Raw genomic sequence first — 27,187 nt, forward strand, 5'->3', positions numbered from 1 at the left:
CATCATTTGTTTTATGACATGTTTTCCCTGCTGTGTTGTATCTAGTATAAGACTTGAGTACTTTATGTGTTTTATATCATCTGTGATATTGCAGCTGTTGTTTGCAGTGTCCACATTTTGCAACCAGTGTGCTTTGTACCCTCACTGCTGCTCTCTCAGAGAGGGTAGGCTGAACACTACCGGTAGTATCAGACACCAGAGATGCCTCCTATACCTGGAATAAAACTCTGCTTCTTTGTAAGAAATACAGGGGTGAAGATCTGCTGCATTCACAGTGACCCACTGACTCTTTTACAAAGGTTCCCAGCCGTGCAAAGACTCTTGGTGGTTAGTTAAGGGGCCATGCTAAATGGAGATTTCGAAGCATCAGACGAGACGTTTTCTTTGTTTCTGCATCAGCAAAAGTATATTTCTGTTTTTATGTTATTACTTGTGAAATACACATTTTAGTTGTGCTGTTGGATTTGTCATGTTTGATTTACAGTGTGAACGAATTCAAGCGATAGACAGTAGGTGGTGACTGACACTGCTTCAGGACTCCTAGGGTTGAGGATCGTGGACGTTGGTTCCATCGTGTAATGATTAGCACTCTGGACTCTGAATCCAGCAATCTGAGTTCCAATATCGGTAGGACCTGGAATGTTTGTAATAATACTTTTGTTTAAATTTATTGCAGGTCTTGAGCAGGAAACCATTTGTATCTCTGACATAACCCGTCTCTTCCTCTTTTCATTCCCCTCGTGGTTTCTGCGGTTTGGGGGCATCTATACATTATTCTATAGGCGTTGCTGGGGACACTTGATGCTACACACAGGTGTTGTCTACGTCCTGTGTCTGTGTGGACACCTCTCTACTCTGGCTACACAACTGTAAGATGCACAGTGTGGACCTGACTCCACTTGGCCTTCACACCGGATAACTTACAAGGAGAGAGAAACTTACGGAAATGTACGGTGTGAAAGAACGACTTTACCAAAGTGTTAATGTATGAAATTGCCCTTTGCTTTTTTTTTGTGAGTTGCAAATGGTAACATTTGACTAAAGCAAGTACCCAAAATTAAACAGTTTTCAGCTGGACTCATATAACTTGCATTTGCAGTGGAAGATCTGCCTGGAGCAGTATATGAGTGTGAAAAGGTCTCTAGTTTTGTCTTGAAATACCAGAGACTTCGGCGCTCTCCACCAGTCTCCTTCGACATCACATCCTGATGCTGAACAGTATTAGCACATAAATGAATAAAAAACTGGCTGACGTGTACATGCACATGTGTGCATATGTACCACGGTGCTATAGTCTGATGACATATATGTGCCAGTCTGTGGGGTCAAAGGGCAGTCAGAAGTTACTGGGCCACAGTTGTATCAACGAGGACTGTGTACTTCCTGTGCCCTGGGGCATTCGTACTCTGGTCCCTCAAACTAGGGTGGAAGCCCCCCTTTAGCACATGACTCTCAGAATAACAAGTCAGAGCAGACATTAGTGTAACTGGGTACTCACACTTGTGAAAGGCACAAGTGCAAGTAGTGAACTGCAACCTGACCTCACAGCATACACTTTAGACATCCTTTGTAAACACACACACATATTTTCAGTCTAACTTGTTTACATTTTACATCAATAAATATGGTAATATTTGTACTTGAAATGTTTAATTTGCCTACCTTTGGCGCATATTCCTAGTACCTTATATTTTAACTTTTCTCCATTCGGGTGTATACAATTGGTATAATGTCAGAAAGGGAGAAGACGAGCGAGAATGCCTAAGAATGTGCGCTTACATGCTTTTAAGAACATATGTCTGGTGTTGTGACAAAACAGCAGTGACCACTTCAGCTCAGCACTTGCTTCTTCCTCTGCTGTCCCAAAATATTGTGGAATTACTAGTCTCTGCGCCTCTGACAAGGCTGCTGACATCCGATTGATGATTTGTAGCCTTGTGGGCTGTGAGTGCTTTGGCTGTGCTGCCCCCTGGCAGTCACTCTGTGAAGATGCAGGTACCTGGGAACAACACAGACTACTTCTGAGCTGTTTCTTCTCTGTTTGAACCAATCCAGTGTCAGGACTGGAGTCGGTGCTGTTAGTAGATAGAGAAGGAGTATAACTCGAGCCCAAGGAGGGCAGCCTGGAGCCTGTGACAGGTGCAGGGGAGTGTCGTCAAGGAAGCAGCTGGAAGATAACTGGAGAGGGGTCTGTTGGGCCATCAGTCTGGTGAGGAAACCCAGGAGTGTCCTACGGATGGGGCGTGGCTTTGTCTGGCTCAAGGGGAGGGGTTAGTAATAGTGAATGCAGGGACTGCTGCTGTCCTCTGTGTCCTGGGCTCTGTGTAGGTGTAGAAGCTCTAAGGTTGTAAATAATGAGACCTGACAGGTTGTGGCAGAAATGATGGCTTCTGGTCATTCCTTCTCTTTTGTCAGAAGTGAAGTGTCTGTTACCCCAATTGATTGTGTACTACTGAGAAGAAGAATATAACTCTCAGTGTACGGAATGCAGTGTGACCTAGGAGACACCTCACATACACTGAGCTGTATGATGAGTTCACAGTTCCCATATGGTCTAGCGGTTAGGATTCCTGGTTTTCACCCAGGCGGCCCGGGTTCAACTCCCAGTATGTGAACTCCATTTTTTTTTTTTCACTACTCAGACATTTTAATCTTTCTCAGTTTTTTTCTATAAACCTAAATGCACCTAAAGTCTTAATAAATGTCACTTGCTTTGTCTTCTGCTTCCATCTAATGCCGTCAGAGGTTTACACCGACCCCCAGATCTACTGCCCTCTCTCCCCAGCCCTTGACCTGTACATTAATACTATGAAGGGTTATTCCTTGTTTTTCTTTTATTGCACAACAAAAAGTACAGATTATATAAAGAGACCGGGGCACAGAGAAGAAGGCAGCAATTGACTGTGGTCCCACAATGGGAAATTCGCATTTTATTACCTGCCCCTTCCATACTGTGGGTTCATCATTTGTTTTATGACATGATTTCCCTGCTGTGTTGTATCTAGTATAAGACTTGAGTACTTTATGTGTTTTATATCATCTGTGATATTGCAGCTGTTGTTTGCAGTGTCCACATTTTGCAACCAGTGTGCTTTGTACCCTCACTGCTGCTCTCTCAGAGAGGGTAGGCTGAACACTACCGGTAGTATCAGACACCAGAGATGCCTCCTGTACCTGGAATAAAACTCTGCTTCTTTGTAAGAAATACAGGGGTGAAGATCTGCTGCATTCACAGTGACCCACTGACTCTTTTACAAAGGTTCCCAGCCGTGCAAAGACTCTTGGTGGTTAGTTAAGGGGCCATGCTAAATGGAGATTTCGAAGCATCAGACGAGACGTTTTCTTTGTTTCTGCATCAGCAAAAGTATATTTCTGTTTTTATGTTATTACTTGTGAAATACACATTTTAGTTGTGCTGTTGGATTTGTCATGTTTGATTTACAGTGTGAACGAATTCAAGCGATAGACAGTAGGTGGTGACTGACACTGCTTCAGGACTCCTAGGGTTGAGGATCGTGGACGTTGGTTCCATCGTGTAATGATTAGCACTCTGGACTCTGAATCCAGCAATCTGAGTTCCAATATCGGTAGGACCTGGAATGTTTGTAATAATACTTTTGTTTAAATTTATTGCAGGTCTTGAGCAGGAAACCATTTGTATCTCTGACATAACCCGTCTCTTCCTCTTTTCATTCCCCTCGTGGTTTCTGCGGTTTGGGGGCATCTATACATTATTCTATAGGCGTTGCTGGGGACACTTGATGCTACACACAGGTGTTGTCTACGTCCTGTGTCTGTGTGGACACCTCTCTACTCTGGCTACACAACTGTAAGATGCACAGTGTGGACCTGACTCCACTTGGCCTTCACACCGGATAACTTACAAGGAGAGAGAAACTTACGGAAATGTACGGTGTGAAAGAACGACTTTACCAAAGTGTTAATGTATGAAATTGCCCTTTGCTTTTTTTTTGTGAGTTGCAAATGGTAACATTTGACTAAAGCAAGTACCCAAAATTAAACAGTTTTCAGCTGGACTCATATAACTTGCATTTGCAGTGGAAGATCTGCCTGGAGCAGTATATGAGTGTGAAAAGGTCTCTAGTTTTGTCTTGAAATACCAGAGACTTCGGCGCTCTCCACCAGTCTCCTTCGACATCACATCCTGATGCTGAACAGTATTAGCACATAAATGAATAAAAAACTGGCTGACGTGTACATGCACATGTGTGCATATGTACCACGGTGCTATAGTCTGATGACATATATGTGCCAGTCTGTGGGGTCAAAGGGCAGTCAGAAGTTACTGGGCCACAGTTGTATCAACGAGGACTGTGTACTTCCTGTGCCCTGGGGCATTCGTACTCTGGTCCCTCAAACTAGGGTGGAAGCCCCCCTTTAGCACATGACTCTCAGAATAACAAGTCAGAGCAGACATTAGTGTAACTGGGTACTCACACTTGTGAAAGGCACAAGTGCAAGTAGTGAACTGCAACCTGACCTCACAGCATACACTTTAGACATCCTTTGTAAACACACACACATATTTTCAGTCTAACTTGTTTACATTTTACATCAATAAATATGGTAATATTTGTACTTGAAATGTTTAATTTGCCTACCTTTGGCGCATATTCCTAGTACCTTATATTTTAACTTTTCTCCATTCGGGTGTATACAATTGGTATAATGTCAGAAAGGGAGAAGACGAGCGAGAATGCCTAAGAATGTGCGCTTACATGCTTTTAAGAACATATGTCTGGTGTTGTGACAAAACAGCAGTGACCACTTCAGCTCAGCACTTGCTTCTTCCTCTGCTGTCCCAAAATATTGTGGAATTACTAGTCTCTGCGCCTCTGACAAGGCTGCTGACATCCGATTGATGATTTGTAGCCTTGTGGGCTGTGAGTGCTTTGGCTGTGCTGCCCCCTGGCAGTCACTCTGTGAAGATGCAGGTACCTGGGAACAACACAGACTACTTCTGAGCTGTTTCTTCTCTGTTTGAACCAATCCAGTGTCAGGACTGGAGTCGGTGCTGTTAGTAGATAGAGAAGGAGTATAACTCGAGCCCAAGGAGGGCAGCCTGGAGCCTGTGACAGGTGCAGGGGAGTGTCGTCAAGGAAGCAGCTGGAAGATAACTGGAGAGGGGTCTGTGGGGCCATCAGTCTGGTGAGGAAACCCAGGAGTGTCCTACGGATGGGGCGTGGCTTTGTCTGGCTCAAGGGGAGGGGTTAGTAATAGTGAATGCAGGGACTGCTGCTGTCCTCTGTGTCCTGGGCTCTGTGTAGGTGTAGAAGCTCTAAGGTTGTAAATAATGAGACCTGACAGGTTGTGGCAGAAATGATGGCTTCTGGTCATTCCTTCTCTTTTGTCAGAAGTGAAGTGTCTGTTACCCCAATTGATTGTGTACTACTGAGAAGAAGAATATAACTCTCAGTGTACGGAATGCAGTGTGACCTAGGAGACACCTCACATACACTGAGCTGTATGATGAGTTCACAGTTCCCATATGGTCTAGCGGTTAGGATTCCTGGTTTTCACCCAGGCGGCCCGGGTTCAACTCCCAGTATGTGAACTCCATTTTTTTTTTTTCACTACTCAGACATTTTAATCTTTCTCAGTTTTTTTCTATAAACCTAAATGCACCTAAAGTCTTAATAAATGTCACTTGCTTTGTCTTCTGCTTCCATCTAATGCCGTCAGAGGTTTACACCGACCCCCAGATCTACTGCCCTCTCTCCCCAGCCCTTGACCTGTACATTAATACTATGAAGGGTTATTCCTTGTTTTTCTTTTATTGCACAACAAAAAGTACAGATTATATAAAGAGACCGGGGCACAGAGAAGAAGGCAGCAATTGACTGTGGTCCCACCATGGGAAATTCGCATTTTATTACCTGCCCCTTCCATACTGTGGGTTCATCATTTGTTTTATGACATGATTTCCCTGCTGTGTTGTATCTAGTATAAGACTTGAGTACTTTATGTGTTTTATATCATCTGTGATATTGCAGCTGTTGTTTGCAGTGTCCACATTTTGCAACCAGTGTGCTTTGTACCCTCACTGCTGCTCTCTCAGAGAGGGTAGGCTGAACACTACCGGTAGTATCAGACACCAGAGATGCCTCCTGTACCTGGAATAAAACTCTGCTTCTTTGTAAGAAATACAGGGGTGAAGATCTGCTGCATTCACAGTGACCCACTGACTCTTTTACAAAGGTTCCCAGCCGTGCAAAGACTCTTGGTGGTTAGTTAAGGGGCCATGCTAAATGGAGATTTCGAAGCATCAGACGAGACGTTTTCTTTGTTTCTGCATCAGCAAAAGTATATTTCTGTTTTTATGTTATTACTTGTGAAATACACATTTTAGTTGTGCTGTTGGATTTGTCATGTTTGATTTACAGTGTGAACGAATTCAAGCGATAGACAGTAGGTGGTGACTGACACTGCTTCAGGACTCCTAGGGTTGAGGATCGTGGACGTTGGTTCCATCGTGTAATGATTAGCACTCTGGACTCTGAATCCAGCAATCTGAGTTCCAATATCGGTAGGACCTAGAATGTTTGTAATAATACTTTTGTTTAAATTTATTGCAGGTCTTGAGCAGGAAACCATTTGTATCTCTGACATAACCCGTCTCTTCCTCTTTTCATTCCCCTCGTGGTTTCTGCGGTTTGGGGGCATCTATACATTATTCTATAGGCGTTGCTGGGGACACTTGATGCTACACACAGGTGTTGTCTACGTCCTGTGTCTGTGTGGACACCTCTCTACTCTGGCTACACAACTGTAAGATGCACAGTGTGGACCTGACTCCACTTGGCCTTCACACCGGATAACTTACAAGGAGAGAGAAACTTACGGAAATGTACGGTGTGAAAGAACGACTTTACCAAAGTGTTAATGTATGAAATTGCCCTTTGCTTTTTTTTTGTGAGTTGCAAATGGTAACATTTGACTAAAGCAAGTACCCAAAATTAAACAGTTTTCAGCTGGACTCATATAACTTGCATTTGCAGTGGAAGATCTGCCTGGAGCAGTATATGAGTGTGAAAAGGTCTCTAGTTTTGTCTTGAAATACCAGAGACTTCGGCGCTCTCCACCAGTCTCCTTCGACATCACATCCTGATGCTGAACAGTATTAGCATATAAATGAATAAAAAACTGGCTGACGTGTACATGCACATATGTGCATATGTACCACGGTGCTATAATCTGATGACATATATGTGCCAGTCTGTGGGGTCAAAGGGCAGTCAGAAGTTACTGGGCCACAGTTGTATCAACGAGGACTGTGTTCTTCCTGTGCCCTGGGACATTCGTACTCTGGTCCCTCAAACTAGGGTGGAAGCCCCCCTTTAGCACATGACTCTCAGAATAACAAGTCAGAGCAGACATTAGTGTAACTGGGTACTCACACTTGTGAAAGGCACAAGTGCAAGTAGTGAACTGCAACCTGACCTCACAGCATACACTTTAGACATCCTTTGTAAACACACACACATATTTTCAGTCTAACTTGTTTACATTTTACATCAATAAATATGGTAATATTTGTACTTGAAATGTTTAATTTGCCTACCTTTGGCGCATATTCCTAGTACCTTATATTTTAACTTTTCTCCATTCGGGTGTATACAATTGGTATAATGTCAGAAAGGGAGAAGACGAGCGAGAATGCCTAAGAATGTGCGCTTACATGCTTTTAAGAACATATGTCTGGTGTTGTGACAAAACAGCAGTGACCACTTCAGCTCAGCACTTGCTTCTTCCTCTGCTGTCCCAAAATATTGTGGAATTACTAGTCTCTGCGCCTCTGACAAGGCTGCTGACATCCGATTGATGATTTGTAGCCTTGTGGGCTGTGAGTGCTTTGTCTGTGCTGCCCCCTGGCAGTCACTCTGTGAAGATGCAGGTACCTGGGAACAACACAGACTACTTCTGAGCTGTTTCTTCTCTGTTTGAACTAATCCAGTGTCAGGACTGGAGTCGGTGCTGTTAGTAGATAGAGAAGGAGTATAACTCGAGCCCCAGGAGGGCAGCCTGGAGCCTGTGACAGGTGCAGGGGAGTGTCGTCAAGGAAGCAGCTGGAAGATAACTGGAGAGGGGTCTGTGGGGCCATCAGTCTGGTGAGGAAACCCAGGAGTGTCCTACGGATGGGGCGTGGCTTTGTCTGGCTCAAGTGGAGGGGTTAGTAATAGTGAATGCAGGGACTGCTGCTGTCCTCTGTGTCCTGGGCTCTGTGTAGGTGTAGAAGCTCTAAGGTTGTAAATAATGAGACCTGACAGGTTGTGGCAGAAATGATGACTTCTGGTCATTCCTTCTCTTTTGTCAGAAGTGAAGTGTCTGTTACCCCAATTGATTGTGTACTACTGAGAAGAAGAATATAACTCTCAGTGTACGGAATGCAGTGTGACCTAGGAGACACCTCACATACACTGAGCTGTATGATGAGTTCACAGTTCCCATATGGTCTAGCGGTTAGGATTCCTGGTTTTCACCCAGGCGGCCCGGGTTCAACTCCCGGTATGGGAACTCCATTTTTTTTTTTCACTACTCAGACATTTTAATCTTTCTCAGTTTTTTTCTATAAACCTAAATGCACCTAAAGTCTTAATAAATGTCACTTGCTTTGTCTTCTGCTTCCATCTAATGCCGTCAGAGGTTTACACCGACCCCCAGATCTACTGCCCTCTCTCCCCAGCCCTTGACCTGTACATTAATACTATGAAGGGTTATTCCTTGTTTTTCTTTTATTGCACAACAAAAAGTACAGATTATATAAAGAGACCGGGGCACAGAGAAGAAGGCAGCAATTGACTGTGGTCCCACCATGGGAAATTCGCATTTTATTACCTGCCCCTTCCATACTGTGGGTTCATCATTTGTTTTATGACATGATTTCCCTGCTGTGTTGTATCTAGTATAAGACTTGAGTACTTTATGTGTTTTATATCATCTGTGATATTGCAGCTGTTGTTTGCAGTGTCCACATTTTGCAACCAGTGTGCTTTGTACCCTCACTGCTGCTCTCTCAGAGAGGGTAGGCTGAACACCACCGGTAGTATCAGACACCAGAGATGCCTCCTGTACCTGGAATAAAACTCTGCTTCTTTGTAAGAAATACAGGGGTGAAGATCTGCTGCATTCACAGTGACCCACTGACTCTTTTACAAAGGTTCCCAGCCGTGCAAAGACTCTTGGTGGTTAGTTAAGGGGCCATGCTAAATGGAGATTTCGAAGCATCAGACAAGACGTTTTCTTTGTTTCTGCATCAGCAAAAGTATATTTCTGTTTTTATGTTATTACTTGTGAAATACACATTTTAGTTGTGCTGTTGGATTTGTCATGTTTGATTTACAGTGTGAACGAATTCAAGCGATAGACAGTAGGTGGTGACTGACACTGCTTCAGGACTCCTAGGGTTGAGGATCGTGGACGTTGGTTCCATCGTGTAATGATTAGCACTCTGGACTCTGAATCCAGCAATCTGAGTTCCAATATCGGTAGGACCTGGAATGTTTGTAATAATACTTTTGTTTAAATTTATTGCAGGTCTTGAGCAGGAAACCATTTGTATCTCTGACATAACCCGTCTCTTCCTCTTTTCATTCCCCTCGTGGTTTCTGCGGTTTGGGGGCATCTATACATTATTCTATAGGCGTTGCTGGGGACACTTGATGCTACACACAGGTGTTGTCTACGTCCTGTGTCTGTGTGGACACCTCTCTACTCTGGCTACACAACTGTAAGATGCACAGTGTGGACCTGACTCCACTTGGCCTTCACACCGGATTACTTACAAGGAGAGAGAAACTTACGGAAATGTACGGTGTGAAAGAACGACTTTACCAAAGTGTTAATGTATGAAATTGCCCTTTGCTTTTTTTTTGTGAGTTGCAAATGGTAACATTTGACTAAAGCAAGTACCCAAAATTAAACAGTTTTCAGCTGGACTCATATAACTTGCATTTGCAGTGGAAGATCTGCCTGGAGCAGTATATGAGTGTGAAAAGGTCTCTAGTTTTGTCTTGAAATACCAGAGACTTCGGCGCTCTCCACCAGTCTCCTTCGACATCACATCCTGATGCTGAACAGTATTAGCACATAAATGAATAAAAAATTGGCTGACGTGTACATGCACATGTGTGCATATGTACCACGGTGCTATAGTCTGATGACATATATGTGCCAGTCTGTGGGGTCAAAGGGCAGTCAGAAGTTACTGGGCCACAGTTGTATCAACGAGGACTGTGTACTTCCTGTGCCCTGGGGCATTCGTACTCTGGTCCCTCAAACTAGGGTGGAAGCCCCCCTTTAGCACATGACTCTCAGAATAACAAGTCAGAGCAGACATTAGTGTAACTGGGTACTCACACTTGTGAAAGGCACAAGTGCAAGTAGTGAACTGCAACCTGACCTCACAGCATACACTTTAGACATCCTTTGTAAACACACACATTTTTTCAGTCTAACTTGTTTACATTTTACATCAATAAATATGGTAATATTTGTACTTGAAATGTTTAATTTGCCTACCTTTGGCGCATATTCCTAGTACCTTATATTTTAACTTTTCTCCATTCGGGTGTATACAATTGGTATAATGTCAGAAAGGGAGAAGACGACCGAGAATGCCTAAGAATGTGCGCTTACATGCTTTTAAGAACATATGTCTGGTGTTGTGACAAAACAGCAGTGACCACTTCAGCTCAGCACTTGCTTCTTCCTCTGCTGTCCCAAAATATTGTGGAATTACTAGTCTCTGCGCCTCTGACAAGGCTGCTGACATCCGATTGATGATTTGTAGCCTTGTGGGCTGTGAGTGCTTTGGCTGTGCTGCCCCCTGGCAGTCACTCTGTGAAGATGCAGGTACCTGGGAACAACACAGACTACTTCTGAGCTGTTTCTTCTCTGTTTGAACCAATCCAGTGTCAGGACTGGAGTCGGTGCTGTTAGTAGATAGAGAAGGAGTATAACTCGAGCCCCAGGAGGGCAGCCTGGAGCCTGTGACAGGTGCAGGGGAGTGTCGTCAAGGAAGCAGCTGGAAGATAACTGGATAGGGGTCTGTGGGGCCATCAGTCTGGTGAGGAAACCCAGGAGTGTCCTACGGATGGGGCGTGGCTTTGTCTGGCTCAAGGGGAGGGGTTAGTAATAGTGAATGCAGGGACTGCTGCTGTCCTCTGTGTCCTGGGCTCTGTGTATGTGTAGAAGCTCTAAGGTTGTAAATAATGAGACCTGACAGGTTGTGGCAGAAATGATGACTTCTGGTCATTCCTTCTCTTTTGTCAGAAGTGAAGTGTCTGGTACCCCAATTGATTGTGTACTACTGAGAAGAAGAATATAACTCTCAGTGTACGGAATGCAGTGTGACCTAGGAGACACCTCACATACACTGAGCTGTATGATGAGTTCACAGTTCCCATATGGTCTAGCGGTTAGGATTCCTGGTTTTCACCCAGGCGGCCCGGGTTCAACTCCCGGTATGGGAACTCCATTTTTTTTTTTTCACTACTCAGACATTTTAATCTTTCTCAGTTTTTTTCTATAAACCTAAATGCACCTAAAATGCACATAAATGTCACTTGCTTTGTCTTCTGCTTCCATCTAATGCCGTCAGAGGTTTACACCGACCCCCAGATCTACTGCCCTCTCTCCCCAGCCCTTGACCTGTACATTAATACTATGAAGGGTTATTCCTTGTTTTTCTTTTATTGCACAACAAAAAGTACAGATTATATAAAGAGACCGGGGCACAGAGAAGAAGGCAGCAATTGACTGTGGTCCCACCATGGGAAATTCGCATTTTATTACCTGCCCCTTCCATACTGTGGGTTCATCATTTGTTTTATGACATGATTTCCCTGCTGTGTTGTATCTAGTATAAGACTTGAGTACTTTATGTGTTTTATATCATCTGTGATATTGCAGCTGTTGTTTGCAGTGTCCACATTTTGCAACCAGTGTGCTTTGTACCCTCACTGCTGCTCTCTCAGAGAGGGTAGGCTGAACACCACCGGTAGTATCAGACACCAGAGATGCCTCCTGTACCTGGAATAAAACTCTGCTTCTTTGTAAGAAATACAGGGGTGAAGATCTGCTGCATTCACAGTGACCCACTGACTCTTTTACAAAGGTTCCCAGCCGTGCAAAGACTCTTGGTGGTTAGTTAAGGGGCCATGCTAAATGGAGATTTCGAAGCATCAGACAAGACGTTTTCTTTGTTTCTGCATCAGCAAAAGTATATTTCTGTTTTTATGTTATTACTTGTGAAATACACATTTTAGTTGTGCTGTTGGATTTGTCATGTTTGATTTACAGTGTGAACGAATTCAAGCGATAGACAGTAGGTGGTGACTGACACTGCTTCAGGACTCCTAGGGTTGAGGATCGTGGACGTTGGTTCCATCGTGTAATGATTAGCACTCTGGACTCTGAATCCAGCAATCTGAGTTCCAATATCGGTAGGACCTGGAATGTTTGTAATAATACTTTTGTTTAAATTTATTGCAGGTCTTGAGCAGGAAACCATTTGTATCTCTGACATAACCCGTCTCTTCCTCTTTTCATTCCCCTCGTGGTTTCTGCGGTTTGGGGGCATCTATACATTATTCTATAGGCGTTGCTGGGGACACTTGATGCTACACACAGGTGTTGTCTACGTCCTGTGTCTGTGTGGACACCTCTCTACTCTGGCTACACAACTGTAAGATGCACAGTGTGGACCTGACTCCACTTGGCCTTCACACCGGATTACTTACAAGGAGAGAGAAACTTACGGAAATGTACGGTGTGAAAGAACGACTTTACCAAAGTGTTAATGTATGAAATTGCCCTTTGCTTTTTTTTTGTGAGTTGCAAATGGTAACATTTGACTAAAGCAAGTACCCAAAATTAAACAGTTTTCAGCTGGACTCATATAACTTGCATTTGCAGTGGAAGATCTGCCTGGAGCAGTATATGAGTGTGAAAAGGTCTCTAGTTTTGTCTTGAAATACCAGAGACTTCGGCGCTCTCCACCAGTCTCCTTCGACATCACATCCTGATGCTGAACAGTATTAGCACATAAATGAATAAAAAATTGGCTGACGTGTACATGCACATGTGTGCATATGTACCACGGTGCTATAGTCTGATGACATATATGTGCCAGTCTGTGGGGTCAAAGGGCAGTCAGAAGTTACTGGGCCACAGTTGTATCAACGAGGACTGTGTACTTCCTGTGCCCTGGGGCATTCGTACTCTGGTCCCTCAAACTAGGGTGGAAGCCCCCCTTTAGCACATGACTCTCAGAATAACAAGTCAGAGCAGACATTAGTGTAACTGGGTACTCACACTTGTGAAAGGCACAAGTGCAAGTAGTGAACTGCAACCTGACCTCACAGCATACACTTTAGACATCCTTTGTAAACACACACATTTTTTCAGTCTAACTTGTTTACATTTTACATCAATAAATATGGTAATATTTGTACTTGAAATGTTTAATTTGCCTACCTTTGGCGCATATTCCTAGTACCTTATATTTTAACTTTTCTCCATTCGGGTGTATACAATTGGTATAATGTCAGAAAGGGAGAAGACGACCGAGAATGCCTAAGAATGTGCGCTTACATGCTTTTAAGAACATATGTCTGGTGTTGTGACAAAACAGCAGTGACCACTTCAGCTCAGCACTTGCTTCTTCCTCTGCTGTCCCAAAATATTGTGGAATTACTAGTCTCTGCGCCTCTGACAAGGCTGCTGACATCCGATTGATGATTTGTAGCCTTGTGGGCTGTGAGTGCTTTGGCTGTGCTGCCCCCTGGCAGTCACTCTGTGAAGATGCAGGTACCTGGGAACAACACAGACTACTTCTGAGCTGTTTCTTCTCTGTTTGAACCAATCCAGTGTCAGGACTGGAGTCGGTGCTGTTAGTAGATAGAGAAGGAGTATAACTCGAGCCCCAGGAGGGCAGCCTGGAGCCTGTGACAGGTGCAGGGGAGTGTCGTCAAGGAAGCAGCTGGAAGATAACTGGATAGGGGTCTGTGGGGCCATCAGTCTGGTGAGGAAACCCAGGAGTGTCCTACGGATGGGGCGTGGCTTTGTCTGGCTCAAGGGGAGGGGTTAGTAATAGTGAATGCAGGGACTGCTGCTGTCCTCTGTGTCCTGGGCTCTGTGTATGTGTAGAAGCTCTAAGGTTGTAAATAATGAGACCTGACAGGTTGTGGCAGAAATGATGACTTCTGGTCATTCCTTCTCTTTTGTCAGAAGTGAAGTGTCTGGTACCCCAATTGATTGTGTACTACTGAGAAGAAGAATATAACTCTCAGTGTACGGAATGCAGTGTGACCTAGGAGACACCTCACATACACTGAGCTGTATGATGAGTTCACAGTTCCCATATTGTCTAGCGGTTAGGATTCCTGGTTTTCACCCAGGCGGCCCGGGTTCAACTCCCGGTATGGGAACTCCATTTTTTTTTTTTCACTACTCAGACATTTTAATCTTTCTCAGTTTTTTTCTATAAACCTAAATGCACCTAAAATGCACATAAATGTCACTTGCTTTGTCTTCTGCTTCCATCTAATGCCGTCAGAGGTTTACACCGACCCCCAGATCTACTGCCCTCTCTCCCCAGCCCTTGACCTGTACATTAATACTATGAAGGGTTATTCCTTGTTTTTCTTTTATTGCACAACAAAAAGTACAGATTATATAAAGAGACCGGGGCACAGAGAAGAAGGCAGCAATTGACTGTGGTCCCACCATGGGAAATTCGCATTTTATTACCTGCCCCTTCCATACTGTGGGTTCATCATTTGTTTTATGACATGATTTCCCTGCTGTGTTGTATCTAGTATAAGACTTGAGTACTTTATGTGTTTTATATCATCTGTGATATTGCAGCTGTTGTTTGCAGTGTCCACATTTTGCAACCAGTGTGCTTTGTACCCTCACTGCTGCTCTCTCAGAGAGGGTAGGCTGAACACTACCGGTAGTATCAGACACCAGAGATGCCTCCTGTACCTGGACTAAAACTCTGCTTCTTTGTAAGAAATACAGGGGTGAAGATCTGCTGCATTCACAGTGACCCACTGACTCTTTTACAAAGGTTCCCAGCCGTGCAAAGACTTTTGGTGGTTAGTTAAGGGGCCATGCTAAATGGAGATTTCGAAGCATCAGACGAGACGTTTTCTTTGTTTCTGCATCAGCAAAAGTATATTTCTGTTTTTCTGTTATTACTTGTGAAATACACATTTTAGTTGTGCTGTTGGATTTGTCATGTTTGATTTACAGTGTGAACGAATTCAAGCGATAGACAGTAGGTGGTGACTGACACTGCTTCAGGACTCCTAGGGTTGAGGATAGTGGACGTTGGTTCCATCGTGTAATGATTAGCACTCTGGACTCTGAATCCAGCAATCTGAGTTCCAATATCGGTAGGACCTGGAATGTTTGTAATAATACTTTTGTTTTAATTTATTGCAGGTCTTGAGCAGGAAACCATTTGTATCTCTGACATAACCCGTCTCTTCCTCTTTTCATTCCCCTCGTGGTTTCTGCGGTTTGGGGGCATCTATACATTATTCTATAGGCGTTGCTGGGGACACTTGATGCTACACACAGGTGTTGTCTACGTCCTGTGTCTGTGTGGACACCTCTCTACTCTGGCTACACAACTGTAAGATGCACAGTGTGGACCTGACTCCACTTGGCCTTCACACCGGATAACTTACAAGGAGAGAGAAACTTACGGAAATGTACGGTGTGAAAGAACGACTTTACCAAAGTGTTAATGTATGAAATTGCCCTTTGCTTTTTTTTTGTGAGTTGCAAATGGTAACATTTGACTAAAGCAAGTACCCAAAATTAAACAGTTTTCAGCTGGACTCATATAACTTGCATTTGCAGTGGAAGATCTGCCTGGAGCAGTATATGAGTGTGAAAAGGTCTCTAGTTTTGTCTTGAAATACCAGAGACTTCGGCGCTCTCCACCAGTCTCCTTCGACATCACATCCTGATGCTGAACAGTATTAGCACATAAATGAATAAAAAACTGGCTGACGTGTACATGCACATGTGTGCATATGTACCACGGTGCTATAGTCTGATGACATATATGTGCCAGTCTGTGGGGTCAAAGGGCAGTCAGAAGTTACTGGGCCACAGTTGTATCAATGAGGACTGTGTACTTCCTGTGCCCTGGGGCATTCGTACTCTGGTCCCTCAAACTAGGGTGGAAGCCCCCCTTTAGCACATGACTCTCAGAATAACTAGTCAGAGCAGACATTAGTGTAACTGGGTACTCACACTTGTGAAAGGCACAAGTGCAAGTAGTGAACTGCAACCTGACCTCACAGCATACACTTTAGACATCCTTTGTAAACACACACACATATTTTCAGTCTAACTTGTTTACATTTTACATCAATAAATATGGTAATATTTGTACTTGAAATGTTTAATTTGCCTACCTTTGGCGCACATTCCTAGTACCTTATATTTTAACTTTTCTCCATTCGGGTGTATACAATTGGTATAATGTCAGAAAGGGAGAAGACGACTGAGAATGCCTAAGAATGTGCGCTTACATGCTTTTAAGAACATATGTCTGGTGTTGTGACAAAACAGCAGTGACCACTTCAGCTCAGCACTTGCTTCTTCCTCTGCTGTACCAAAATATTGTGGAATTACTAGACTCTGCGCCTCTGACAAGGCTGCTGACATCCGATTGATGATTTGTAGCCTTGTGGGCTGTGAGTGCTTTGGCTGTGCTGCCCCCTGGCAGTCACTCTGTGAAGATGCAGGTACCTGGGAACAACACAGACTACTTCTGAGCAGTTTCTTCTCTGTTTGAACCAATCCAGTGTCAGGACTGGAGTCGGTGCTGTTAGTAGATAGAGAAGGAGTATAACTCGAGCCCCAGGAGGGCAGCCTGGAGCCTGTGACAGGTGCAGGGGAGTGTCGTCAAGGAAGCAGCTGGAAGATAACTGGAGAGGGGTCTGTGGGGCCATCAGTCTGGTGAGGAAACCCAGGAGTGTCCTACAGATGGGGCGTAGCTTTGTCTGGCTCAAGGGGAGGGGTTAGTAATAGTGAATGCAGGGACTGCTGCTGTCCTCCGTGTCCTGGGCTCTGTGTATGTGTAGAAGCTCTAAGGTTGTAAATAATGAAACCTGACAGGTTGTGGCAGAAATGATGACTTCTGGTCATTCCTTCTCTTTTGTCAGAAGTGAAGTGTCTGTTACCCCAATTGATTGTGTACTACTGAGAAGAAGAATATAACTCTCAGTGTACGGAATGCAGTGTGACCTAGGAGACACCTCACATACACTGAGCTGTATGATGAGTTCACAGTTCCCATATGGTCTAGCGGTTAGGATTCCTGGTTTTCACCCAGGCGGCCCGGGTTCAACTCCCGGTATGGGAACTCCATTTTTTTTTTTCACTACTCAGACATTTTAATCTTTCTCAGTTTTTTTCTATAAACCTAAATGCACCTAAAGTCTTAATAAATGTCACTTGCTTTGTCTTCTGCTTCCATCTAATGCCGTCAGAGGTTTACACCGACCCCCAGATCTACTGCCCTCTCTCCCCAGCCCTTGACCTGTACATTAATACTATGAAGGGTTATTCCTTGTTTTTCTTTTATTGCACAACAAAAAGTACAGATTATATAAAGAGACCGGGGCACAGAGAAGAAGGCAGCAATTGACTGTGGTCCCACCATGGGAAATTCGCATTTTATTACCTGCCCCTTCCATACTGTGGGTTCATCATTTGTTTTATGACATGATTTCCCTGCTGTGTTGTATCTAGTATAAGACTTGAGTACTTTATGTGTTTTATATCATCTGTGATATTGCAGCTGTTGTTTGCAGTGTCCACATTTTGCAACCAGTGTGCTTTGTACCCTCACTGCTGCTCTCTCAGAGAGGGTAGGCTGAACACTACCGGTAGTATCAGACACCAGAGATGCCTCCTGTACCTGGAATAAAACTCTGCTTCTTTGTAAGAAATACAGGGGTGAAGATCTGCTGCATTCACAGTGACCCACTGACTCTTTTACAAAGGTTCCCAGCCGTGCAAAGACTCTTGGTGGTTAGTTACGGGGCCATGCTAAATGGAGATTTCGAAGCATCAGACGAGACGTTTTCTTTGTTTCTGCATCAGCAAAAGTATATTTCTGTTTTTATGTTATTACTTGTGAAATACACATTTTAGTTGTGCTGTTGGATTTGTCATGTTTGATTTACAGTGTGAACGAATTCAAGCGATAGACAGTAGGTGGTGACTGACACTGCTTCAGGACTCCTAGGGTTGAGGATCGTGGACGTTGGTTCCATCGTGTAATGATTAGCACTCTGGACTCTGAATCCAGCAATCTGAGTTCCAATATCGGTAGGACCTGGAATGTTTGTAATAATACTTTTGTTTTAATTTATTGCAGGTCTTGAGCAGGAAACCATTTGTATCTCTGACATAACCCGTCTCTTCCTCTTTTCATTCCCCTCGTGGTTTCTGCGGTTTGGGGGCATCTATACATTATTCTATAGGCGTTGCTGGGGAAACTTGATGCTACACACAGGTGTTGTCTACGTCCTGTGTCTGTGTGGACACCTCTCTACTCTGGCTACACAACTGTAAGATGCACAGTGTGGACCTGACTCCACTTGGCCTTCACACCGGATAACTTACAAGGAGAGAGAAACTTACGGAAATGTACGGTGTGAAAGAACGACTTTACCAAAGTGTTAATTTATGAAATTGCCCTTTGCTTTTTTTTTGTGAGTTGCAAATGGTAACATTTGACTAAAGCAAGTACCCAAAATTAAACAGTTTTCAGCTGGACTCATATAACTTGCATTTGCAGTGGAAGATCTGCCTGGAGCAGTATATGAGTGTGAAAAGGTCTCTAGTTTTGTCTTGAAATACCAGAGACTTCGGCGCTCTCCACCAGTCTCCTTCGACATCACATCCTGATGCTGAACAGTATTAGCACATAAATGAATAAAAAACTGGCTGACGTGTACATGCACATGTGTGCATATGTACCACGGTGCTATAGTCTGATGACATATATGTGCCAGTCTGTGGGGTCAAAGGGCAGTCAGAAGTTACTGGGCCACAGTTGTATGAATGAGGACTGTGTACTTCCTGTGCCCTGGGGCATTCGTACTCTGGTCCCTCAAACTAGGGTGGAAGCCCCCCTTCAGCACATGACTCTCAGAATAACAAGTCAGAGCAGACATTAGTGTAACTGGGTACTCACACTTGTGAAAGGCACAAGTGCAAGTAGTGAACTGCAACCTGACCTCACAGCATACACTTTAGACATCCTTTGTAAACACACACACATATTTTCAGTCTAACTTGTTTACATTTTACATCAATAAATATGGTAATATTTGTACTTGAAATGTTTAATTTGCCTACCTTTGGCGCATATTCCTAGTACCTTATATTTTAACTTTTCTCCATTCGGGTGTATACAATTGGTATAATGTCAGAAAGGGAGAAGACGACGGAGAATGCCTAAGAATGTGCGCTTACATGCTTTTAAGAACATATGTCTGGTGTTGTCACAAAACAGCAGTGACCACTTCAGCTCAGCACTTGCTTCTTCCTCTGCTGTACCAAAATATTGTGAAATTACTAGTCTCTGCGCCTCTGACAAGGCTGCTGACATCCGATTGATGATTTGTAGCCTTGTGGGCTGTGAGTGCTTTGGCTGTGCTGCCCCCTGGCAGTCACTCTGTGAAGATGCAGGTACCTGGGAACAACACAGACTACTTCTGAGCAGTTTCTTCTCTGTTTGAACCAATCCAGTGTCAGGACTGGAGTCGGTGCTGTTAGTAGATAGAGAAGGAGTATAACTCGAGCCCCAGGAGGGCAGCCTGGAGCCTGTGACAGGTGCAGGGGAGTGTCGTCAAGGAAGCAGCTGGAAGATAACTGGAGAGGGGTCTGTGGGGCCATCAGTCTGGTGAGGAAACCCAGGAGTGTCCTACAGATGGGGCGTAGCTTTGTCTGGCTCAAGGGGAGGGGTTAGTAATAGTGAATGCAGGGACTGCTGCTGTCCTCCGTGTCCTGGGCTCTGTGTATGTGTAGAAGCTCTAAGGTTGTAAATAATGAAACCTGACAGGTTGTGGCAGAAATGATGACTTCTGGTCATTCCTTCTCTTTTGTCAGAAGTGAAGTGTCTGTTACCCCAATTGATTGTGTACTACTGAGAAGAAGAATATAACTCTCAGTGTACGGAATGCAGTGTGACCTAGGAGACACCTCACATACACTGAGCTGTATAATGAGTTCACAGTTCCCATATGGTCTAGCGGTTAGGATTCCTGGTTTTCACCCAGGCGGCCCTTGTTCAACTCCCGGTATGGGAACTCCATTTTTTTTTTTCACTACTCAGACATTTTAATCATTCTCAGTTTTTTTCTATAAACCTAAATGCACCTAAAGTCTTAATAAATGTCACTTGCTTTGTCTTCTGCTTCCATCTAATGCCGTCAGAGGTTTACACCGACCCCCAGATCTACTGCCCTCTCTCCCCAGCCCTTGACCTGTACATTAATACTATGAAGGGTTATTCCTTGTTTTTCTTTTATTGCACAACAAAAAGTACAGATTATATAAAGAGACCGGGGCACAGAGAAGAAGGCAGCAATTGACTGTGGTCCCACCATGGGAAATTCGCATTTTATTACCTGCCCCTTCCATACTGTGGGTTCATCATTTGTTTTATGACATGATTTCCCTGCTGTGTTGTATCTAGTATAAGACTTGAGTACTTTATGTGTTTTATATCATCTGTGATATTGCAGCTGTTGTTTGCAGTGTCCACATTTTGCAACCAGTGTGCTTTGTACCCTCACTGCTGCTCTCTCAGAGAGGGTAGGCTGAACACTACCGGTAGTATCAGACACCAGAGATGCCTCCTGTACCTGGACTAAAACTCTGCTTCTTTGTAAGAAATACAGGGGTGAAGATCTGCTGCATTCACAGTGACCCACTGACTCTTTTACAAAGGTTCCCAGCCGTGCAAAGACTTTTGGTGGTTAGTTAAGGGGCCATGCTAAATGGAGATTTCGAAGCATCAGACGAGACGTTTTCTTTGTTTCTGCATCAGCAAAAGTATATTTCTGTTTTTCTGTTATTACTTGTGAAATACACATTTTAGTTGTGCTGTTGGATTTGTCATGTTTGATTTACAGTGTGAACGAATTCAAGCGATAGACAGTAGGTGGTGACTGACACTGCTTCAGGACTCCTAGGGTTGAGGATAGTGGACGTTGGTTCCATCGTGTAATGATTAGCACTCTGGACTCTGAATCCAGCAATCTGAGTTCCAATATCGGTAGGACCTGGAATGTTTGTAATAATACTTTTGTTTTAATTTATTGCAGGTCTTGAGCAGGAAACCATTTGTATCTCTGACATAACCCGTCTCTTCCTCTTTTCATTCCCCTCGTGGTTTCTGCGGTTTGGGGGCATCTATACATTATTCTATAGGCGTTGCTGGGGACACTTGATGCTACACACAGGTGTTGTCTACGTCCTGTGTCTGTGTGGACACCTCTCTACTCTGGCTACACAACTGTAAGATGCACAGTGTGGACCTGACTCCACTTGGCCTTCACACCGGATAACTTACAAGGAGAGAGAAACTTACGGAAATGTACGGTGTGAAAGAACGACTTTACCAAAGTGTTAATGTATGAAATTGCCCTTTGCTTTTTTTTTGTGAGTTGCAAATGGTAACATTTGACTAAAGCAAGTACCCAAAATTAAACAGTTTTCAGCTGGACTCATATAACTTGCATTTGCAGTGGAAGATCTGCCTGGAGCAGTATATGAGTGTGAAAAGGTCTCTAGTTTTGTCTTGAAATACCAGAGACTTCGGCGCTCTCCACCAGTCTCCTTCGACATCACATCCTGATGCTGAACAGTATTAGCACATAAATGAATAAAAAACAGGCTGACGTGTACATGCACATGTGTGCATATGTACCACGGTGCTATAGTCTGATGACATATATGTGCCAGTCTGTGGGGTCAAAGGGCAGTCAGAAGTTACTGGGCCACAGTTGTATCAATGAGGACTGTGTACTTCCTGTGCCCTGGGGCATTCGTACTCTGGTCCCTCAAACTAGGGTGGAAGCCCCCCTTTAGCACATGACTCTCAGAATAACAAGTCAGAGCAGACATTAGTGTAACTGGGTACTCACACTTGTGAAAGGCACAAGTGCAAGTAGTGAACTGCAACCTGACCTCACAGCATACACTTTAGACATCCTTTGTAAACACACACACATATTTTCAGTCTAACTTGTTTACATTTTACATCAATAAATATGGTAATATTTGTACTTGAAATGTTTAATTTGCCTACCTTTGGCGCACATTCCTAGTACCTTATATTTTAACTTTTCTCCATTCGGGTGTATACAATTGGTATAATGTCAGAAAGGGAGAAGACGACTGAGAATGCCTAAGAATGTGCGCTTACATGCTTTTAAGAACATATGTCTGGTGTTGTGACAAAACAGCAGTGACCACTTCAGCTCAGCACTTGCTTCTTCCTCTGCTGTACCAAAATATTGTGGAATTACTAGTCTCTGCGCCTCTGACAAGGCTGCTGACATCCGATTGATGATTTGTAGCCTTGTGGGCTGTGAGTGCTTTGGCTGTGCTGCCCCCTGGCAGTCACTCTGTGAAGATGCAGGTACCTGGGAACAACACAGACTACTTCTGAGCAGTTTCTTCTCTGTTTGAACCAATCCAGTGTCAGGACTGGAGTCGGTGCTGTTAGTAGATAGAGAAGGAGTATAACTCGAGCCCCAGGAGGGCAGCCTGGAGCCTGTGACAGGTGCAGGGGAGTGTCGTCAAGGAAGCAGCTGGAAGATAACTGGAGAGGGGTCTGTGGGGCCATCAGTCTGGTGAGGAAACCCAGGAGTGTCCTACAGATGGGGCGTAGCTTTGTCTGGCTCAAGGGGAGGGGTTAGTAATAGTGAATGCAGGGACTGCTGCTGTCCTCCGTGTCCTGGGCTCTGTGTATGTGTAGAAGCTCTAAGGTTGTAAATAATGAAACCTGACAGGTTGTGGCAGAAATGATGACTTCTGGTCATTCCTTCTCTTTTGTCAGAAGTGAAGTGTCTGTTACCCCAATTGATTGTGTACTACTGAGAAGAAGAATATAACTCTCAGTGTACGGAATGCAGTGTGACCTAGGAGACACCTCACATACACTGAGCTGTATGATGAGTTCACAGTTCCCATATGGTCTAGCGGTTAGGATTCCTGGTTTTCACCCAGGCGGCCCGGGTTCAACTCCCGGTATGGGAACTCCATTTTTTTTTTTCACTACTCAGACATTTTAATCTTTCTCAGTTTTTTTCTATAAACCTAAATGCACCTAAAGTCTTAATAAATGTCACTTGCTTTGTCTTCTGCTTCCATCTAATGCCGTCAGAGGTTTACACCGACCCCCAGATCTACTGCCCTCTCTCCCCAGCCCTTGACCTGTACATTAATACTATGAAGGGTTATTCCTTGTTTTTCTTTTATTGCACAACAAAAAGTACAGATTATATAAAGAGACCGGGGCACAGAGAAGAAGGCAGCAATTGACTGTGGTCCCACCATGGGAAATTCGCATTTTATTACCTGCCCCTTCCATACTGTGGGTTCATCATTTGTTTTATGACATGATTTCCCTGCTGTGTTGTATCTAGTATAAGACTTGACTACTTTATGTGTTTTATATCATCTGTGATATTGCAGCTGTTGTTTGCAGTGTCCACATTTTGCAACCAGTGTGCTTTGTACCCTCACTGCTGCTCTCTCAGAGAGGGTAGGCTGAACACTACCGGTAGTATCAGACACCAGAGATGCCTCCTGTACCTGGAATAAAACTCTGCTTCTTTGTAAGAAATACAGGGGTGAAGATCTGCTGCATTCACAGTGACCCACTGACTCTTTTACAAAGGTTCCCAGCCGTGCAAAGACTCTTGGTGGTTAGTTACGGGGCCATGCTAAATGGAGATTTCGAAGCATCAGACGAGACGTTTTCTTTGTTTCTGCATCAGCAAAAGTATATTTCTGTTTTTATGTTATTACTTGTGAAATACACATTTTAGTTGTGCTGTTGGATTTGTCATGTTTGATTTACAGTGTGAACGAATTCAAGCGATAGACAGTAGGTGGTGACTGACACTGCTTCAGGACTCCTAGGGTTGAGGATCGTGGACGTTGGTTCCATCGTGTAATGATTAGCACTCTGGACTCTGAATCCAGCAATCTGAGTTCCAATATCGGTAGGACCTGGAATGTTTGTAATAATACTTTTGTTTTAATTTATTGCAGGTCTTGAGCAGGAAACCATTTGTATCTCTGACATAACCCGTCTCTTCCTCTTTTCATTCCCCTCGTGGTTTCTGCGGTTTGGGGGCATCTATACATTATTCTATAGGCGTTGCTGGGGAAACTTGATGCTACACACAGGTGTTGTCTACGTCCTGTGTCTGTGTGGACACCTCTCTACTCTGGCTACACAACTGTAAGATGCACAGTGTGGACCTGACTCCACTTGGCCTTCACACCGGATAACTTACAAGGAGAGAGAAACTTACGGAAATGTACGGTGTGAAAGAACGACTTTACCAAAGTGTTAATTTATGAAATTGCCCTTTGCTTTTTTTTTGTGAGTTGCAAATGGTAACATTTGACTAAAGCAAGTACCCAAAATTAAACAGTTTTCAGCTGGACTCATATAACTTGCATTTGCAGTGGAAGATCTGCCTGGAGCAGTATATGAGTGTGAAAAGGTCTCTAGTTTTGTCTTGAAATACCAGAGACTTCGGCGCTCTCCACCAGTCTCCTTCGACATCACATCCTGATGCTGAACAGTATTAGCACATAAATGAATAAAAAACTGGCTGACGTGTACATGCACATGTGTGCATATGTACCACGGTGCTATAGTCTGATGACATATATGTGCCAGTCTGTGGGGTCAAAGGGCAGTCAGAAGTTACTGGGCCACAGTTGTATGAATGAGGACTGTGTACTTCCTGTGCCCTGGGGCATTCGTACTCTGGTCCCTCAAACTAGGGTGGAAGCCCCCCTTCAGCACATGACTCTCAGAATAACAAGTCAGAGCAGACATTAGTGTAACTGGGTACTCACACTTGTGAAAGGCACAAGTGCAAGTAGTGAACTGCAACCTGACCTCACAGCATACACTTTAGACATCCTTTGTAAACACACACACATATTTTCAGTCTAACTTGTTTACATTTTACATCAATAAATATGGTAATATTTGTACTTGAAATGTTTAATTTGCCTACCTTTGGCGCATATTCCTAGTACCTTATATTTTAACTTTTCTCCATTCGGGTGTATACAATTGGTATAATGTCAGAAAGGGAGAAGACGACGGAGAATGCCTAAGAATGTGCGCTTACATGCTTTTAAGAACATATGTCTGGTGTTGTGACAAAACAGCAGTGACCACTTCAGCTCAGCACTTGCTTCTTCCTCTGCTGTACCAAAATATTGTGAAATTACTAGTCTCTGCGCCTCTGACAAGGCTGCTGACATCCGATTGATGATTTGTAGCCTTGTGGGCTGTGAGTGCTTTGGCTGTGCTGCCCCCTGGCAGTCACTCTGTGAAGATGCAGGTACCTGGGAACAACACAGACTACTTCTGAGCAGTTTCTTCTCTGTTTGAACCAATCCAGTGTCAGGACTGGAGTCGGTGCTGTTAGTAGATAGAGAAGGAGTATAACTCGAGCCCCAGGAGGGCAGCCTGGAGCCTGTGACAGGTGCAGGGGAGTGTCGTCAAGGAAGCAGCTGGAAGATAACTGGAGAGGGGTCTGTGGGGCCATCAGTCTGGTGAGGAAACCCAGGAGTGTCCTACAGATGGGGCGTAGCTTTGTCTGGCTCAAGGGGAGGGGTTAGTAATAGTGAATGCAGGGACTGCTGCTGTCCTCCGTGTCCTGGGCTCTGTGTATGTGTAGAAGCTCTAAGGTTGTAAATAATGAAACCTGACAGGTTGTGGCAGAAATGATGACTTCTGGTCATTCCTTCTCTTTTGTCAGAAGTGAAGTGTCTGTTACCCCAATTGATTGTGTACTACTGAGAAGAAGAATATAACTCTCAGTGTACGGAATGCAGTGTGACCTAGGAGACACCTCACATACACTGAGCTGTATAATGAGTTCACAGTTCCCATATGGTCTAGCGGTTAGGATTCCTGGTTTTCACCCAGGTGGCCCGGGTTCAACTCCCGGTATGGGAACTCCATTTTTTTTTTTCACTACTCAGACATTTTAATCTTTCTCAGTTTTTTTCTATAAACCTAAATGCACCTAAAGTCTTAATAAATGTCACTTGCTTTGTCTTCTGCTTCCATCTAATGCCGTCAGAGGTTTACACCGACCCCCAGATCTACTGCCCTCTCTCCCCAGCCCTTGACCTGTACATTAATACTATGAAGGGTTATTCCTTGTTTTTCTTTTATTGCACAACAAAAAGTACAGATTATATAAAGATACCGGGGCACAGAGAAGAAGGCAGCAATTGACTGTGGTCCCACCATGGGAAATTCGCATTTTATTACCTGCCCCTTCCATACTGTGGGTTCATCATTTGTTTTATGACATGATTTCCCTGCTGTGTTGTATCTAGTATAAGACTTGAGTACTTTATGTGTTTTATATCATCTGTGATATTGCAGCTGTTGTTTGCAGTGTCCACATTTTGCAACCAGTGTGCTTTGTACCCTCACTGCTGCTCTCTCAGAGAGGGTAGGCTGAACACTACCGGTAGTATCAGACACCAGAGATGCCTCCTGTACCTGGAATAAAACTCTGCTTCTTTGTAAGAAATACAGGGGTGAAGATCTGCTGCATTCACAGTGACCCACTGACTCTTTTACAAAGGTTCCCAGCCGTGCAAAGACTCTTGGTGGTTAGTTAAGGGGCCATGCTAAATGGAGATTTCGAAGCATCAGACGAGACGTTTTCTTTGTTTCTGCATCAGCAAAAGTATATTTCAGTTTTTATGTTATTACTTGTGAAATACACATTTTAGTTGTGCTGTTGGATTTGTCATGTTTGATTTACAGTGTGAACGAATTCAAGCGATAGACAGTAGGTGGTGACTGACACTGCTTCAGGACTCCTAGGGTTGAGGATCG

General features: G+C 44.0%; 6 non-coding genes across 6 annotated transcripts; all 6 read left to right on the top strand.

The window, feature by feature from the left end:
- The first annotated feature begins 8,463 nt into the window (after positions 1–8,463).
- TRNAE-UUC (transfer RNA glutamic acid (anticodon UUC)) lies at positions 8,464–8,535 on the top strand. The gene has a single exon. It is a non-coding gene; the product is annotated as a tRNA-Glu (tRNA).
- Positions 8,536–11,420: 2,885 nt separating this feature from the next.
- Positions 11,421–11,492, top strand: TRNAE-UUC (transfer RNA glutamic acid (anticodon UUC)). Its single transcript has one exon. It is a non-coding gene; the product is annotated as a tRNA-Glu (tRNA).
- A 2,886-nt stretch (positions 11,493–14,378) lies between these two features.
- TRNAE-UUC (transfer RNA glutamic acid (anticodon UUC)) lies at positions 14,379–14,450 on the top strand. The gene has a single exon. It is a non-coding gene; the product is annotated as a tRNA-Glu (tRNA).
- Positions 14,451–17,338: 2,888 nt separating this feature from the next.
- Positions 17,339–17,410, top strand: TRNAE-UUC (transfer RNA glutamic acid (anticodon UUC)). Its single transcript has one exon. It is a non-coding gene; the product is annotated as a tRNA-Glu (tRNA).
- A 5,846-nt stretch (positions 17,411–23,256) lies between these two features.
- On the top strand, positions 23,257–23,328 carry TRNAE-UUC (transfer RNA glutamic acid (anticodon UUC)). Its single transcript has one exon. It is a non-coding gene; the product is annotated as a tRNA-Glu (tRNA).
- A 2,887-nt stretch (positions 23,329–26,215) lies between these two features.
- On the top strand, positions 26,216–26,287 carry TRNAE-UUC (transfer RNA glutamic acid (anticodon UUC)). Its single transcript has one exon. It is a non-coding gene; the product is annotated as a tRNA-Glu (tRNA).
- Positions 26,288–27,187: the final 900 nt, after the last annotated feature.

This window comes from Pleurodeles waltl, unplaced genomic scaffold (genome assembly GCF_031143425.1).
Source record: "Pleurodeles waltl isolate 20211129_DDA unplaced genomic scaffold, aPleWal1.hap1.20221129 scaffold_39, whole genome shotgun sequence".
Lineage (NCBI taxonomy): Eukaryota > Metazoa > Chordata > Amphibia > Caudata > Salamandridae > Pleurodeles > Pleurodeles waltl.